The sequence below is a fragment of the Pleurodeles waltl genome, chromosome 6 (assembly GCF_031143425.1).
Source record: "Pleurodeles waltl isolate 20211129_DDA chromosome 6, aPleWal1.hap1.20221129, whole genome shotgun sequence".
Taxonomy (NCBI): Eukaryota; Metazoa; Chordata; class Amphibia; order Caudata; family Salamandridae; genus Pleurodeles; species Pleurodeles waltl.
In genome coordinates this window covers 159,653,506-159,672,879 of record NC_090445.1, presented here as the reverse complement: position 1 = coordinate 159,672,879, position 19,374 = coordinate 159,653,506, and the positions used below count along the sequence as shown (strand labels likewise).

General features: G+C 48.1%; 1 protein-coding gene across 1 annotated transcript in view; it reads left to right on the top strand.

Moving 5' to 3' along the window:
* Positions 1-1,316: 1,316 nt before the first annotated feature.
* STAT3 (signal transducer and activator of transcription 3) overlaps positions 1,317-19,374 on the top strand; it is a 408,239-nt gene continuing 390,181 nt past the window's right edge. Inside the window, exon 1 of the mRNA XM_069237699.1 lies at positions 1,317-1,448. The gene's annotated coding sequence lies outside the window, so the exon portion shown is untranslated. The remainder of the gene's footprint in view (positions 1,449-19,374) is intronic.

The window sequence follows — 19,374 nt, the reverse complement described above, 5'->3', positions numbered from 1 at the left end:
CTGAAAAGGGTTCTGACATTCTTCACCTGCTAATTCTTACTCCTTCCTAATAGTAAACCTTAACTAAACGGCTGGTATTTTTTGTCTGAGAAAGATGGCTAACCCTTGGACCAGCAAAGCAGGCATGCTAAGATTATAGCTCCTAGCAAGCATATGCCTTCTGTCCAACCCAGTGCAATAAAAAAATACCTGTGTTGCCCAATCCACTTGTGTACTGTTTCTGCCATGTGGGATCTCCATACTGCATGGTACTGGACTACTAAAGATTTTTTTCCAAAACTGGCAGGATTGAACTGCTTGCCAAAACACACTGTTTTTCCTCATGAGGCTACAGGCAGTGAGGGCTGGTATATTCTACCCAGTGATGACGCAGGATGAATGCCAGCCCATATTGGTAGCCTGTGTGTTTGTCTTTTTCTTTATTAGGTTGAGCGTGCAATCGCTTTGACCTGTTGTAAAAATTATGGGATTTTAAGAACGCCCACCTCACGCCCATCACTTTCACTTGTTAGTGAGCTTGCCTTTAAAAAATCATTTGTTATCATTGGTAAATACTTTACATTTCTGCTGCCTTTGGGAGGTTTTATTACCACCTTGCAGACTGCCCCTGTTACATATTGCAGACAGCCCCTGTTACATGTATAATTGCATGATTGCCAATATGTTTGACTGTTAGCGAACTTGTTTTTCCGTTTGTGTCTCTCCTTCGCACTCATGCTCATGGCGGCCATGGCGCTTTGAATCGTCTGGCTTATGTCAACTGCTTAACTTTTCATTTTCACTTTATGTGGCAAGAACTGTCCAGTTACTAATTTACAAGGGCTTTAGCTCTAACTCCAGCAAATAAGAGACCCACTGCATTGCAAATGCTTGTGTTTCAAAGGCGGGTGAGGGTCTGGGACTAGTAAGCAGTTGCGTAACAAAACAAAGGGGTAAGGGGACTGGGGTGGGTGGTGGACCTGCAAAGCACATGGATTCCCCACCAATCAGGAGCTCTCAGGCCGGGGCCCGGCGCCGGTGCAGTGCCAGCTGTATTGAGGAGGCCCATTTGAACTTGTCCCGCCCCCTCCCTCCGCGGGGGCTGCGGTTACTAATGTTAAGCCTCCGGCATTCAGCCATGAGTCACGCCATCGGTAACTTTCATTTCATCCACACAACGAGAAGAAATGAATCATAGGTCCCACCTTCACGGCTTGTGCCTGGACATTTAAGGTTTAAAGAGAATTCCTCTGCAGACACCACAGATGTGATCTTCCTGAGGAGTCTGTTAATCTGCACCAAAGTTGGAGGAGCCGAGCACAGGTGGAAACACAACTGTTTGTGAAGTAACCAGCGCAAGCCTGCCCCCAGCCTCCCGCGCCGCTCCCCACATGGGACCTCTCCGGATCCAGCACTTTGAAGCAGCGGGAAAACACATACTGGACTATCCGAGGGCTGCGTAGTAATAGGTGAGCCTCCTTTTCATTGCAGTGACCGTCTATCAGTGCTTACTGTGTAAATAAAAAGGTGCCTGTGCCCAAAGCCCTCCTCTTAAACACTCGGCTGCTGCAATTAAATGTGCGAACACAGAGAACAGGCGTAATCCTGAAGCCATCTCGGGCCTCTTCAATCCACATAAAGCCACTCCCTGTCCCTCAGCTCACTCTTGCAGCTTTCTACTTTCTCCCTTTGTGACGCGTTTTCGTTTTTCTCTTCCTCCGTCTTTTCCATATGTGCCTTTTGCTCGCAGCAAATGCTTGAGGCAGAAGAATGAGCCCCGGCCCTAAAAAATAAGTGCCGGTGCTCAGCACCGGAAACAACAAGCGCAAATTAAGCACTGCCGTCTATGACAGCTGAAAATTCTTCTGACGAATGAGGGTCGTGCAGCCCTCATTCGTTACTTCCTGGCCTCAATTCGCGTCCCTCACTGTGTCCAAAGCCGGGCGGGTACTGGAGTGATATTTTTTTTAACCTCAGGAGGACACACTCTAATGGACGGGTCTGGTTCTGAAAAAGCAAATCGCACAAGATAATAGCTGTCTCCTTAGTGAAGGGCGCTCTCAAGAAGGAATCTTCTTCAGCAGAGAGCACTCTCCGAAAACGTGCGCCGTGTCAGAGACAGGGCTGTGTTGTAGGATGTGTGGGTCTGATGCAGGAAGTCACAGCAGCCCCTATAGATGCCATTTATCGAGAGAGGCCTTGTTTATCAGAGGGCATTTTTCTAACTGGGAAGGTGTTCTCTTTACTGGGGAGAGCTACCTCTCAGGAGGGCTTTGATTCAGGACGGACGTTCTTGTCTTTGTGTTGGGCTGTGAAGAAAGTGTGTGGTCTCATGAGACAACGTTATGAGGAGTTACAGGATGTGAGAGACCACCTCTTACAAGCACGATCACTGCTTTAGGAAGAATTATTTGTGTCTCATAGTAAAAGGTTAAGGGGTGATCTGTCTCTTGAGGTTGGTAGTGTGTCTCTCAGAAAGGAACCTTAAGGAGGAAAGTTGCAAAGTTCACAAGTGGCCTCATGTAATATGACAGCTTCTGCCAGCGAAAGCTTTTAAGCAACAACACTATCCATGCTCAGATATTTCAACTCTTATTGATAATAGTAACAAGTGACACTCACTGCTAGTCCTAAAGTGCAATATGCTGTTAGCTATATTGACAGGATTGTGTAAAAATGGCAGGCATTACACTGAGCCTACCTGGCAGCTAAGGTGTTGTCTCAGGAGATGGGCTGTCTGTCAGCATAGTGTGCCATTTAGGATTGTTGCAGCTCCTTGGCAGAGGGTTGGCTGGCCTGGACCAGAGTGTCATCTCTTAGGATTTGTTGCCTATTACTGTTACCAAATCAGACTCCTGTATTTGAAGGAAACTTTGGAAACATGGAATCAATGGTGACTGCAGGACTGCACTATACAAATGCCAATAATGAAACATATCGTCTCAGAAAGACTGTTCTGATTTGGTATGGTTATTTATACATTCCTTACTACCCCTGTCTATGTACAGAATCCATTTTGTGGATGGGTAGCACACTGCTCTATTGGCATTAAGTAATAGTGAATAGTTAGTGCATAATGGTGACAGTTTGTCAAGCTCTTTGTCAAACACTTGTCTCCAAAGAGTGACATTCTAGGATGGTGTGTGGGCGCTGACTATGCAAGTGTGAGAAAACAGGGTTGAATGCAGAGGCCCCCTAACTTTTTGCCCCCATTTTTCACTTTTTGCTGGTGCTTTCCTGACTCTAATGGTGCCCTGAGTACTGCTAACCAGTCCCAGGGCCTGTGCTCTGTGTAAAATGACTTTGCAAGTTAGGCTAATTATAATTGGCTATGTCAACCTACTTATAAGCCCCTAGTATATGTTGTATAAATTCTTTATTTGGCTTAAAACCGTAAAAGCATAAAACATGAATGAACTATACAATGACTCATAGAATTAAACTGTTACATGGTGTATACCAGCATAATCTTCTTAACCCCTTAACTGCTGGGCCTCCCCCTCACCCCCACCCCAGTGCAGAGCCCTTCTTTGGCTATTTGGGGTAGTTCGCACTTACGCCTTCATTACTTTTTGTCCACATAAGCTATCCACGCCAACTTTGAGTCCCTTTTTTCCAACATCCTAGGAATTCTAAAGGTACCCAGAGTTTGTGGGTTCTCCTGGTGGAGACCAAGAAGTTAGCTAAAATACAGCAACATTTTTTGTTTTGTTTTTTTAAATGGGGAAAAAAGGGCTGCCGAAGAAGGTTTGTGTTTGTTTCCCTGAAAATGGCATCAACAAAGGGTTTGCGGTGCTAAAATCTCACCATCTTCCCATCTTTCAGGAACAGGCAGACTTGAATCAGAAAACTAAATTTTTCAACACAATTTTGGCATTTTACTGGGACATACCCCATTTTTACTATTTTTTGTGCTTTCAGCCTCCTTCCAGTTAGTGACAGGAATAGGTGTGAAACCAATGCTAGATCCCAGAAAGCTAAACATTTCTGAAAAGTAGACAACATTCTGAATTCATCAAGGGGTCATTTGTGTAGAGCCTACAAGGTTTTCCTACAGAAAATAACAGCTGAAATAAAAACAAATATTGAAATTGAGCAGAAAAAACAACCATTTTTCTCCATGTTTTACTCTGTAACTTTTTCATGCAATGCCAGATTTTTTAAAGCAATATAGCGTTACGTCTGCTGGACTCTTCTGGTTGCGGGGATATATAGGGCTTGTAGGTTCATCAAGATCCCTAGGTACCCAGAGCCAATAAATGAGCTGCACTTTGCAATGGGTTTTTATTCTATACCGGGTATACAGCAATTCATTTGCTGAAATATAAGGAGTGAAAAATAGGTATCAAGAAAACCTTTGTATTTGCAAAATGGACACAAGATAAGGTGTTGAGAAGCAGTGGTTATTTGCAGATCTCTGAATTCCGGCGTGCCCATACTAGCATGTGAATTACAGGGAATTTCTCAAATAGACATCTTTTTTTACACACTGGCTTACATTTGGAAGGAAAAAATGTAGAGAAAGACAAGGGGCAATAACACTTGTTCTGCTATTCTGTGGTCTCCCAAGTCTCCCGATAAAAATGGTACCTCACTTGCGCGGGTAGGCCTAATGCCTGCGACAGGAAACGCAACATGGACACATCACATTTTTACATTGAAAACTGACGTGTTTTTTGGAAAGTGCCTAGCTGTGGATTTTGGCCTCTAGCTCAGCCAGCACCTAAGGAAACCTACCAAACCTGTGCATTTTTGAAAACTAGACACATAGGGGAATCCAAGATGGGGTGACATGTGGGGCTCTCACCACGTTCTGTTACCCAGAATCCTTTGCAAACCTCAATATTTGGCAAAACAAACAACACTTTTTACTCACATTTTGGTGACAGAAAGTTCTGGAATCTGAGAGGAGCCACACATTTCCTTCCACCCAACGTTCCCCCAAGTCTCCCAATAAAAATAGTGCCTCACTTGTGTGGGTAGGCCTGGTGCCCGTGACAGGAAATGCCCCAAAAGTACAACATGGACACATCACATTTTCCCAAAGAAAACAGAGCTGTTTTTTGCAAAGTGCCTAGCTGTGGATTTTGGCCTCTAGCTCAGCTGGCACCTAAGGAAACCTACCAAACCTGTGCATTGTTTAAAACTAGACACCTAGGGGAATCCAAGATGGGGTGACTTGTGGGCCTCGCACCAGGTTCTGTTACCCAGAATCCTTTGTAAACCTCAATATTTGGCCAAAAAAACACTTTTTTCTCACATTTCGGTGATAGAAAGTTCTGAAATCTGAGAGGAGCCACAAATTTCCAGCATTCCCCCAAGTCTCCCGATAAAAATGATACCTCACTTGTGTGGTGGGTAGGCCTAGGGCCCGCTACAGGAATAGATCACACAACGGTCAATGTTGGTCCTTACATGAGGACAGCTGTTGACCCTGGGGTGATCCATTCCTGACGCTGGCACTAGGTACAGGCACTCAAGTGGGGGTAGTGTTTTTATCAGGATAGGTGGGGAAACACTGGGTGGTAGGAATTTTGTGGATCCCAGCATATTCCTGTAGTTTGTGTGACAGAAATGCAAGAAAAAATAGAGTTTGTATTCAACATTTCAGCTTTGCAGGGTATTCTGGGTAAGAAAACTTTGGGGAATTCAAATAAGTCACACCTCTGTGGACTCCCCAGATGTCTAGTTTCCTGAAATGTCTGGGTTTCGTATGTTTCCCTATATGGCCGCCGCGCCCAGGACCAAAAACACAGGTGCCTGCCTTACAAAACCAATTTGTTTTGTGATAGATAATTTTGATGTCTCCACAATACGATTTGGACAGTGGAAATTGGGGCTGAACTAAACTGGGGAGCTCCCAAGAGAGCACTCTCACTGTGCTTGCGAAGGGACAGCAGGACTGTCCTCATCACCTCCCTCATAATCACTGGAAGAGGAGTTATCGAATGGGACTCCTCTGACTGAAAAATCCCTCCCAGAGTCTGTGCCATTGTCCTATCCCTCAGATGTTGTTTCAGTATCTGCTGTCTCAGTCTCTGATCCTATGTCAGAGCTGTCCTTTATAACCCGAGTGAGGGCTTGAGCAGCAGTCATCCTACGAGATGCCATCTCTGCTACTGGCTAAACTGTTGCTCTAAAACACTAGCCTGCGTAGACAGTCACAAAATTTCTGGTGGGGGTGTGTGATCCGTGTAACAGTAGAAGTCACCTTACCTTCGCTTCTTCCCTCAATCAGCATGTTCTTTCAAGACACTCAAAAAAGACACACTATTACTTCACCTTGTCACATACCAATCGTCACAGTCTTTAGCACCTCTAGCGCCCAGTCCAACAATCATTATTGGTGCTCCCACTCCCATGACCTCCTCCTCGGATTACCTCATTACCACCCAGCAAAAGTGCCCTTCATCTCTCCATAGCCACCCGCCTATACATTTCATTTGTATTATAGCGCAGGTAATGGCTGACTTTACTAATGTACTCAGCTATTTATATAAAATACAGATTTGATCTTTGCAGTAGGCATATAAACCTTCTGCGCTACTTTATGGTATCAAAACTGCCACTGGACAAAAGTATGATCCTTTTGTAGCAGAAACATAATCACAAGACTTACTTGCTCTCAGCCCCCAGGGAAACCACACATGCATTGACAAAAGTGATCTCTCTCTCTCTTGCTCTCTCTCTCTCTCTCTATATATATATGTATATATATATAAATCTATATATTTTTTTAGTAGCTGTATGGTTTCCTTGGGGGCCATAGTGTCCCCCAGGGAAACCATACAACTACTAAAATAAATTATTGCCCCCACAGGGAGTCACCCTGCTCACAGATGACCCCTTGTCAATTTCTTTTTTTAAAAAATGTAGCCCCTGGGGGGCGCAATCGGGTACGATTGTGCCCACCCCCCCAGGGGACACCTACCTTTTTTGTTTTAAAAAAAAACAATGCATGGGAGGTGGGGGGGGCGTTTGCCGAGGAGGCCGATCTTTCCAAGTGAAATCCCTGGTGTCTAGTGAGATTTCCTGGCCCTTGATCGGAAAGGTCGTTTAGGGCTATTTTCCCCATTGAAGCAGGAAGCAGGCCGCAAGGCCGCTTCCTGCTCTGATGGTGAAAACAAAACAGTGACGTCAGCGCCACAAAGGGGTGGGTGGGAGGGGCGGGAGGAGACACAGAAGATCTTCCGTGTCTCCTGGGGTATTTTTAGGGGTATTTTTAGATTTAAAAAATCCTCAGGTGCGATTTTTTTTTTTAACCCCCTCCCTGGTGTCGGCCACTGGTTGTGACCCGCACAAGGGAGGTAGTTTGGGCGTCAGCCAGTGGCCGCCACCCGCGCTAAAGAGGTTAATTCTTAACTTTTCATATTTACAATGCCTTCCTAATGTGGATCGATAATATTTTACTAACCCCATATTCAAAATTAATTTGCCTGCTATTTTACAAAGTGCGTTGTGCATACCAGCTTAACTCGATTATATTTCTAATAAACAAGAGTTCTTATAATTTACATATGGCTGTAGTATAGGTAAAGTGGCTGTGCTTTTAGTTTTACAAAAAAAAAAAGTAAACATTTTACAATCATTTGGTATAACTATGAAAGCAATCAATTTGTAATCTCTTCATTTATCTAAAAAAGTGCCATCTCTAGTTCAAAACTTCACATACTACATTCTTACATTTTGCGGGGGCCCTGTAAGCCCCGCCAAGACACTTCATATTTCAATTAAAAATCGGCCTAGCGCACAAGTTACATTAAAAAATCTCTTATCTATTAGTAACTTAAGCGCTTGATCCTGATTTATGATATTATATTCCTTAAAAATTGTTTTCAAAAACTTCTTACACACTTCTAAAAACCAAAAACAATCCAATAAAATATGTTGGGCGCTACATTTTAGTTGTAGGCCACATGTACATAGGCCCCGATCATCCTTAAAAATGGCTTTTGCATTGGGGTTCGAGTAGCCGGGGTTTAACCCGGCTCTAAAATTTAACACTGCGGCTCTTAATTTTGGGTTGGGTAGAGCCTCTATATAAGAGAAATTTTCAGCGTTCTTCCACCCACCTACCATAAACTGGGTGGAAATTTCCTTTCCAGATACTCTAAATCTGCTTCTCTTGCACTTTTATTTGCCATGGTTTGCAACTCCTGCTTTGTAATTTGTTCTCTGCGCAACTGGTGTACAGTTAAGCCTAAGAGGACACAAATCTTTCCTAACCATCCTCTCACTTGTGATGCCCTGTGTAACTCACTTGTCTTTATTTCTGTTTTACATAATCTTGTAATCTCAGAAATCCCCTCATCTGTCGGGCTTAACCAAAATTTCAACGCGGCTTGCAATCCCTGATAACTCCATACCATCATTTGACACTCTGTCCTTATGGCTTGTATCATACTTGATGGAGGCAGCAATAGCATGTGTTTTACACATTTACTTTCTTCTGCCTCCCAGCTTAACTTCCCAGCAAGTGTTAGGACTTCTACCCCATATTGAAATTGAGGACGTACCATAGCATTAAAAGCAGAAACAACAGTACAAAGGGATGGTTCCCCATATTTCCTGCTAAATTGTTTTAACCCATACTGATGTTAAAGCTCTGATCTTTAAAGCTTCTATATGTTCTTTACATCTTAAATAAGAGTCAAACCACGTGCCTGAATATATTTATATTTTTGAACCTTTTCTACTTTTTCTCCTCCCGAAAACCAGGAAAACACACTTTTCTTTTTTCCTATTATCATTACTTTTGTTTTATCCATATTTTGTACACGTTTTTTCCTTTGACAATAAAAATTAAAAGCCAGTCCGCATACAATAAGCAAGAAATATGAACCCCATCCATTTTTGGGCATAGGCCTTTAGCCTCTTTTAGCAGACCTGGAAAGCCTGACAGAAATATAGCAAATAATAATGGGGCCAGAACACATCCTTGGCGCAATCCATTCCTTATAGGGATCTTCTTTAAAAGCGAGCCATTCGTATGTAATATTACTTGGGCCCAATTTTGTGAATGCAGACCATGAAGGAGAAAAAGTAGGTCTGGATCAACCTCCAGCCATTTTAACATATCCCATAATACATTTCAATACACCAAATCAAATGTGGCACGAAAGTCAACAAAGCAGCAAAATAGACATCCTCGCATTTCAATTGACTTTATTTGCTAGTGACCAAAGACTGAAGCAGTGGTCTATTGTCGTGTGACCTTCTTTGAATCCGCCTTGCTCTACTGGAATCAAATCATTTGTCTCTGACTTTTTCGTCTACATCCAATACACTAATTAGGCGATCATTTTTTGGATGAGATGGGTCATCCTTTTTATAGATTGGCCTAATTATGGCACCCTTCCAATTCTGAGGGAAACAAAAGAAATGAAGAATTTTATGGAAAGTGACATAGAAGAGTTTGGCCCACCAATCAATATTATTTTTTATTATGGTTGCTGGAAAGTCTATATACATTACTCATGTGTTTATTCCAGTCACCTTCTCCAACCAAGCACCGCATGGTTCCTGTGGCTTTTCCCTCCCGCACCAACTGCCAAAACCCCCTAATGTTTTGTGTTCTTATCACATCTACCATTAACTCCCAATTCCTGTTTTACATATACCCTTTTCCTCTGCCTTCTTGTAACCTTGCTTCGCTAAGCGAACTTCAGTAGTGCGTCTCTTCCTAAGTTCCCTTTCTAGTTTCCGCACCTTCCGCTTCTGGCTCGTACAATCCTGGTTATACCAGGTATTTTTATTGGCCCTGCATACCTCTCCCTTCGTCTTTTTCTCCTGCATTGTTTTTAACTTTACTCAATTACCCTGTTGTATCCCCTAAAAACGTCATTTGGGTCTTCCTCCATTCTGATATCTCTATAGTTTACTATCAATTCCTTAAGCGCTTCTAGACTGCTTTCTTGATTCGGGTGGTTATCCTACGTGGGTACTCTACCTGTTGTGTCAGCACTTTTTCTCTTTCTCTTTGGTCCTTATTTACTGACCCTATTGTTAGCTGTAGGGGCCAGTGATCGCTACCCTCTAGGTGCTCGATTCCTAAGTCTAATACTTCTCCAAAATGTCAAGTGTTTATGAAGGTGTAATCAATAAGACCTGCCCGATTGCCTATTTGAAAGGTTTTCTTTGCTGGGCTATCTGTATTCATACGTCCATTAATGCAGAACAGACCCAGGGATCCTAGGGTTCTTACTAGGGACAAGTACCAGGCGGTACATTCTGTATTTGGGAAAATGCTATGTGGTATCCGTGCAGCTGTTAACAGCTCCTTATATAATTTATTATTACTAATGGGGTCAAGTTTATGGTTAAAATCTCCTAACATTAAGATCAAGTATTCCGCTTTACCTATACATATCGCTTCCAGATCTTCCTCAAATAAACCCAGCTGAGTATCATAATTATGTGTCATCCCTGGTTGTACATATACATTAATTATCATGAGCTGTCTAGACGCTCCAACATTATTATAAAGGTCTACTTACCCTGCAAGTATCCAGCAACACTTAGTTTTTACCTCTGTGAGTCTGTTCGCTATTCTAGATGAGGTCAGTGTAATTAGACCCCCCGAAGGGCAGCCTGACCCATGCTGAGTTGCACCCCTGAAGAGCCTCATAAAGCCATCTACTGGTTCTGGTTCTTCACACAGCCAAGTTTCCTGGAAACACATTATATCACAATTTTCCAGCCTTCCTTTAAATAGATCTTTTTTAAAGTGTTTTTTTATAGCCTCTTAAGTTCCAGGAAACAATCAGATGTCTGTGCGAAGAGCTTAATTCCTAGTCCACGTCACTCAGCCCCCCCACTGTAGTTATTAAGGGTGTTTACAAGGGGCTCAAAACGGTTCCTCAGATTTGGATCTTTATACTCTGTAGCTATTGTTACAGAGAAGACCGTTGAGGCAGCGGGAGTCAGAATACCGCCAGTGCTGGCAGTATTTCTGGCTCCCTATTTCGACTTTTCCGCTGGGGCAGCGGACGGTAACAGTGTTACCATCCGCTGGCGCAGCGGAAAAGTCACATCATCATTGCTGCCGTAGCACCCGTCGCACATTTCACTGCCCGAAATTCAGGCAGTGAAATGCGCGATGGGGCTATGCCTGCGGGCCCCTGCACTGCCCATGCCAAAAGCATGGGCAGTGCAGGGGCACCCCAAGTTCCCCTTACCACCAGCCTTTCCATGGTGGTGTTTACCGCCGTGGCCAGGCTGGCCGTCGGGACTCAAAATCGGTATGGCCGTGGCTATTGCGCCACAGTCATAACTACTGGCGGAACATAACCAGCCTGTTGGCGGTGTTACCGCCAGCTTACCGCTGGCCGCCAGGGTCATAATGAGGCCCTTAATCTGCCCTTACTTCCATCCACACATGTTCTTTGATCTTTAGAACCTGCTAAGTAGTACTGCACTTATTTGGGGAGCAGGCCTGTATGGCACTGAAGGGCTCTACTATTTCTTTCCTTGAGGTCTGGTTCGTTTATTATGACCAATATTATGCCTTCCTTCACTAATTCCATCTATGCTCGCAATACCAATTGTCTTACACATTCGGAGTAAAAAAGAGCCTTTGTCACCTCCGCCCCTTCCAAGTTTAAGGTAAACCCTGTTTGCTTTATATCCTCTGACCCAATCTTGCATAAGCTTGGACACCGGGCCATAACTTCTAGAAGGTGCGAGCGGTTCAAGGGCTTAAGCTTTCTCCGCCGTTTTCTCCCAATCTCCCTTCCCCAAGGTTCCAAATATATCCACCTACTCTTGCACCAGTTAGCACTATCCCTCTTTCTCTTGTTTCCAGGACCCTTTGGTGGTGGTAAGGGCCTACCCTTCTCCTGGCAATCTAAATTATCTACTTCTCCACTCTTCCTCCTTGTTATCGGCCTTCTAGCATCAATGGAGTCCTTTGGGGATGCTTATTCCCTCTTACTAGCTGGATGTCTTCTATATATGATGCACTATTTGCCTTTTGCGACACACTCCTATTTGGGGCAGCCGCTTCCCGTCCTTGCACTTGGATTATTCTTGGTTTCGTATACCCGGGCTGCTTTCCCCCCTCTCTCCGTGGGCCTTTGTCTCCTTGTATTCCTTTGCTGACTTCTTAGGGAATTGTAGTAGGGGTTTTGGGGTCTGTAGTCTCTCAATCCCCATCCTCGACTCCTTATCACCAGCACTGGCTGTTTGGAAACATATACTGACGGGGGCTCTGTTAACTTTATTGTATCTCTTAACTCTCCTTCTCTGCTTTCATCTGGGGTACCTGCCTCTTGATCCCTCTTTTCAGGTGCAGGTCGAACCAGTACCGGCATACAGCTGTTAATTTGTTTCTATTCCTCCGTTACCTCGTGTAATTGATTTTTATGTACTTTACCCAAGCCATTCTTTGCCTCCAGTACCTCTAGAATAGCCTGTAAGGTTTCTGCATTAGGAACATTACAACTATTAAGGATTCAGCAGGTACAGCAGTGGTATCCAAAGCAAGAGCAGACTGCCTACCCAAAGGAGAAGAAGGCGAAGATATACTCATTTTATTTGCTCCTCTGATACCCCCCCCCAAAACCTCCTTCTCTTCTTTTTTCTCTAATGCAGAAGAAAACAGAATTCCTTCCTCTTGAATAACGCTACCCCTTACTTGGGGTGAAAGACATGGTGATGAGGATTGCCTAGGTTTCAATGGGGGCCTCCCCCCAAAAGCCTCATCTGCCCCCACCCACCCCGGAATATATCCTCAATCTGCAGCGAGTCTGAGGTCTGAAGGTCATTCATTATGCACCGTTCAATTTCACTCTGATTAGAATCCAGTGTATTTTTCCCTTGTGACACATTAGGTATCTTTTTAAAATATGTCCACACAAATTATTTAATTGATGCACTCAGTGGTGTTCCAGCAGATCTTTCTCAGTTGTCTCTCGGGGCGTCCTCTTGTTGCAATGTTTGGAGTATATTCTTTCCTTCTTGGCTAATAGCTGCTCCCCCGGAATCTGACTCTCCTTTATTCTAGAAACAGTCTTCTGTCCCTTCTTCATGCCACATGCTCCGCAACGACCGAATTTTACTCGCTGGCATGCTGAGGTTCCTCCTGGGATGGATAATCTATGGGGGTCATTACAACATTGGCGGTAAAAGCCGCTTACCGCCGTGCAGAAGACCGCCAATACACCGCGGCGGCGGCGGGAGACCGCCACAGCTATTATGACCCACATTACGGAATCCGCCGAAATTAAGACACCCACACAATACCGCCACACCAAAGGTCAGCGATAAATATGCGGAAACAAATCCTCCACGCCAACAGAAATACGCCCATGCTATTACGGCCCACGAATCCACGCGGCGGTCTTTCAACCGCGGTATTCCGCCGTGCTCAAAATACACACACAGCTCCAAAACACCGCCACGTTGGACAAATCCAAATACACACCCCTGATACACATACAAACACCACTCCCACACACCCAACACAATATAAAACACACACCCACATCACCCACAAACCCCTACGACTAAAAATTAGAGACGAAGGCCAGAGAGAGACAGCACAGAATAGAGAACTCCATCACACAGAGGCACACTACACCATCACCCACACAACATCCACGCACAAAACACCACATACCACTACACTCACCACACTCATCAACACATACACCACCCCACACCTCACACACACCATGACCTGAGCTTCTCTGAGGAGGAGCTCAGGGTCATGGTGGAGGAAATCATCAGGGTAGAGCCACAGCCATTTGGCTCACAGGTACAGTACACATCCATAGCCAGGAAGATGGAGCTATGGCAAAGAATAGTGGACAGGGTCAACGCTGTGGGACAGCACCCAAGAAATAGGGAGGACATCAGGAAGAGGTGGAACGACCTACGGGGGAAGGTGCGTTCCACGGTATCCAGACACCACATCGCGTTACAGCGGACTGGCGGCGGACCCCCACTTCTCCCCCCCACAACTAACAACATGGGAGGAGCAAGTCTTGTCCATCTTGCATCCTGAGGGCCTCGGAGGAGTCGTTGGAGGAACGGACACTGGTAAGTCAAATTTGTACTATCATATCCCTCAACCTACCTGCATGCTATCACACACCCCCACCCTCACACCCTCCACTAACACCCTAACTAATCACTAATGTACCCATAACACCAACCACCCATCCCAACCCCAAGACCTGCATGACACAACTAAGCATGGATACCCATCACTAAAGCATGCCTACTGCACAGACCCAGAACACCCCCCAACCATCACCACACAAGCTCCCACACAGGAATGCTAGCACTGGGGTACACGCACACCCAAACATTGCACACCATGAAACACACACATGCAATAATCATGTACTTATACCCCCGCAGGAACCCGAAGGAACGTCACCACACCATAGGGTCCAGACAACACCACTCCACCCCCAGAAGAGGCCCACAGTGACGACAGCAGCTCTGCTCTACTGGATCTTGATGACCAGCCCGGACCATCGTGGGCCTCAGGACAGTCGGTTCCCCTTGCCCAGCCACAGCCCAACACCGAGCTGCCACACTCTGGTAACACCAGCACAGCACCCACCCAGCGGGCCCATACCTCCCTACCCCGGACAGGTCAATCAGCGGTGTGTCCACCACTACAGGGCACCCAGACCTGGGGGCAGTGGTAGTGGACACACGGTCCAGGGGACGGAGGCACAGGAACGCAGGGGAACTGGGAGGGCTGCTGTGCGACAGAGGGAGGACAGGCCAAGGGAACCTACTCTCAACGAGGCCCTCTCCTCCATCATGGGAGCCTACCACCACTCCCAGGAGACGATGGCAACGGTCCTGGACAAGTTGCAGAAGACCCTGCGTCTGCAGGAGGAACAGTATTTGGGGTTCAGGGAGGAGCTCAGGACCATCGGCTCCGCCCTGGGCACCATCGTAGGGGTGCTGACGGACATTCAAAAGACCTTGAGGGACACCGTGGCACTCCAAGGGGCCCCTGACACTAGCCAGGACAACGAAATGCCCACCACCTCCGCCGGCGCTAGTGGACAGGACGCCCCGCTACAGGACCACCACACCAGCACCCCACCCCCTGCAGACGGACAACCACCATTCATCGACATTCATCGAATGATAACTCTTCCTGTTCCTGTACACCTGTTCACTCCTGCGGGAGGGGACCAGAGCTACATGGGTTCCATCAATGGCACCTATGACGTTGGGGATATGTCCAAGGGCATAGAAGTCACCTTTCACTGTAGGCAAATCCTCCACCTCAGGGAAAATGATGTATCTCCTTACGTGTTTCAGCAGGGCAGACAACACTCTGGACAACACGTTGGAAAACATAGGCTGGGACATCCCTGATGCCATGGCCACTGTTGTCTGAAATGACCCACTTGCAAGGAAATGGAGCACTGACAGCACCTGCACGTCAGGGGGGATTCCAGTCGGATGGCGGATTGGTGACATCAGGTCGGGCTCCAACTGGGTACATAGTTGCTGGATTGTGGCTCGGTCAAACCGGTAGGTCACGATCAAATGTCTCTCTTCCATTGTCAACAGGTCCACCAGCGGTCGGTACACCGGCGGATTCCGCCATCTTCCCATATGTCCCAACTGACAGTGCCTAAGAAGGACAACAGCGAAGAAACAGTCACCATTCCTCCAGGTATGTACCCACAGTCACACACAAGACTACAACAGACAATTAAGCCTTCCGGGATATGTTTTGAGTATAGGCCTCGGTATGTGTGACGCAGTAGTAAATGAAGCCATGTGTGCCCCTGAAATGGCGGCTGCCTGATCTCCAAACTGGGACAATGGGATTGTGGGGTAACTGCGCTGGCGTTGGACACCATCGCGGTAGGCGGTCGTAGACCGCAGCACAATGCTGCATTGGTTAACAGTGGACCCTATGGGTCCCAGGAGCCAATGAACAGGTGCGCCGCCGGTGATGATGCGCACCGCCGCGGATGTCACCGCCATTTTCCAACTCTTAAATCACTAGATACCTGATATTCGACAGGAGAGGACCTACACTGCCAGTGCTGCTGTGACCTCGGCCTGGAAGCGACAATGGCTGCTGCTTCTGGGGAAAGGGCCCCTGCCTTCACTGCACAGGAGTTGCAGAAACTTGTGGATGGGGTCCTCCCCCAGTACATGCTACTCTACGGTCCTCCAGACCAACAGGTCAGTACACAGGGAGCACGTTGGATGGGCTAGGCCTGGGTGGACAGGGCTGGGTGGGAGAGGGAAGGGGGCAGAGTTCTAAGAACTGAAATGCATGGGGATGAATGCGCCACATGGCCAGAGTTGGGAGGAGGCCACTCACATTGACGATGCAGTAGGTAATGACTGTTCCTCTTTCCTTGTGCACGTCATGTAGGTCAGCGCCCACCAGAAGAGGGACATTTGGGGTGCCATCGCCAAGGAAGTCCGGACCCTGGGGGCCCACCAGAGACGGGGCACCCACTGCCGTAAGAGATGGGAGGACATTCGCCGCTGCAGCAAGAAGACAGCGGAGGCTCAGCTGGGGATGGCCTCCTAACGTGGGAGGGGTGCCCGTCGCACCATGACCCCCCTGATGTTCCGATCCTGGTGGTGACCTACCCGGAGTTGGATGGGCGCTTAAGGACATCACAGCAGACACAAGGGGGTGAGTACAACCTCATTCTGTGGACTTTGCGTGCAGTGGAGGTGTCTGGGTGGGGGAGGTGGGCTGTGGGTGTCCCTAGGCCAGGGCGAGTTAAGTAGGCAAGGCCCCTCCGTAATGTAGGCCATGTGGCACTCTACCCCAGCTCAGAAGAGTGGCAAATAGAGGTATAGTTGCCCCTTTGCCATCCATGTGCGCAGATATCTACCATTGCCATGTAGGCCATATCCCAGGAAATTGCATGTGCAGAGGCCAGGAGCACGGCATAATGCATGGGGCTGCTGCGTCTGCCTTGTCCGCCATCGGTAGCGGTATGCCATGCACTAAAACTCTTTCTTCTGTCACCCCCCCTTTTCCTGCTCTCCCTGTCCTTTTGTACATCAGCATCATCAGGCAGAGGTACAGTGGCACCGGAGCAGGAGGGAGCTGCATCCCACATGGCCATGGAGGGCCACACCACAGACTCTGAATGCACCAGTGGGACGGAGGGCGAGGGGAGCTTCACGTCGGCCACCGGATCACCAACCAGCGACACGGACTCGTCCACCGATGGGAGCTCCCCTGTGGTGGCGGCACCATCTGTGCGCACCACTTCTACAGGTACAGCCGCCAACTCCCCTACCGGCACCGCCCTCCCAGCAGCCCCTCAGCGTTCGCCCTGTGCCCGCTCACCCAGGAGGGTGGGCATCACCTTCGCCCCAGGCACCTCAGGCCCTGCCCCAGTCACCCCTGCTGCCCTCAGTGAGGAGGCCATTGACCTCCTCAGGTCCCTCACTGTTGGGCAGTCTACCATTGTGAATGCCATCCAGGGTGTGGAACGAGAGTTGAAACACGGTAATGCATTCCTGGAGGGCATTCATTCTGGTCAGGCTGTCCTTCAGCGAACCCTGCAATCTCTGGCCTCAGCACTGATGGCAGCCATTGTCCCTGTGTCCAGCCTCCCCCCTCCAACTTCCTCCACCCAGATCCATTCCCCTGTACCCCAGCCCATCCCAAGCACACCTACAGACCAGCATGCACACAAGTCAACACCCAAAAGTAGCTCAGGCAAACATAGGCACCACACACACCACAGGCACTCACACAAACATCAGACCCATACAGACACAGCAACATCCACTGCCTCCACTGTGTCCCCCTCCTCCTCTTCTCCCTCCTCCCTCCCAGTGTCTACACACACACCTGCATGCACCACATCTACAGACACTAGGACTCGCACCAGGACACCCAGCACCACAAGCCGCTCACCTGCACTCACTACCTCCACTGCCATTTACACGTCCCCTGTGTCCTCTCCCAGTGTGTCTGTGACGCCCCCTCCCAAAGTAAACAAACGCCGGCAATCACTCACTCAACATCCATCCACCTCACGACAGCCTCCAGTACCTGCACCTGCACCCAAAACAGCTAAAGTGACACCTCCTACAACCACCTCCTCTTCCTCCACTCCCAGACCCCCTCCAGCTACCCATTCCAGTGTCCGTCAGAAACTGTCCCTATGTCAAATTGACCTTTTTGCCCCCTCCCCCCCTCCAATTCATCAGTCCTGTCGTAGCGCCTCAGCCAATAAGCCTCCAGTACCAGTGGTGCGTGTTCCAGGTTTTTGGAGTGCCCCGTCCATCAGGGCAGGCAGTAGGACCCGGAGCCAAGGCACTGTCAGCCCACCCCCTGTAAAGGCTCTGAAATTGGAGAGTGGACGACAGGACTCTGTCAAGACTCCTGGTGGGACAAAAAGTGACATGGGATCCACGGCGATTGGTGAGTCAGCTGTAACTCCAAAGAAGGTGGGGAAGGTCCCGAGGAAGTCTCCCCAACCTGTTGTGAGTGTCACGGCGGAGAAGTGCGCCATCATTTCTGGCAGTCCTGACACAACTGCCAGCACCGTCGTTACTGGTCCAGAGACCACTGCCGGAGTCACAGCCCAGGAGGGCTCAAGTATCGTTACTGGTCAGGAGTCCACCGCCAGAGTCACAGCCCAGGAGGGCCCAAGTATCGTCACTGGTCAGGAGACTACCGCCGGAGTCAGTGCCCTGGAGGGCCCAAGTATCGTTACTGGTCAGGAGACCACCGCCGGAGTCAGTGCCCAGGAGGGCCCAAGTATCGTTACTGGTCAGGAGACCACTGCCGGAGTCAGTGCCCAGGAAGGCCCAAGTATCGTCACTGGTCAGGAGACCACCGCCGGAGTCACAGCCCAGGAGGGCCCAAGTATCGTCGCTGGTCAGGAGACCACCACCGGAGTCAGGGGCCAGGAGAAACCAGGATCCCACAGCCCCGCTGGGCGATGATGGAACGTCAAGCCACACCCCAATGTCCAGTGTGGAGTTTGTCATGCCACACCCCAATGTCCAGTGTGGAGTTTGTCATGCCACACCCCAATGTCCAGTGTGGAGTTTGTCATGCCACACCCCAATGTCCAGTGTGGAGTTTGTCATGCCACACCCCAATGTCCAGTGTGGAGTTTGTCATGCCACACCCCAATGTCCAGTGTGGAGTTTGTCATGCCACACCCCAATGTCCAGTGTGGAGTTTGTCATGCCACACCCCAATGTCCAGTGTGGAGTTTGTCATGCCACACCCCAATGTCCAGTGTGGAGTTTGTCATGCCACACCCCAATGTCCAGTGTGGAGTTTGTCATGCCACACCCCAATGTCCAGTGTGGAGTTTGTCATGCCACACCCCAATGTCCAGTGTGGAGTTTGTCATGCCACACCCCAATGTCCAGTGTGGAGTTCGTCATGCCACACACCAATGTCCAGTG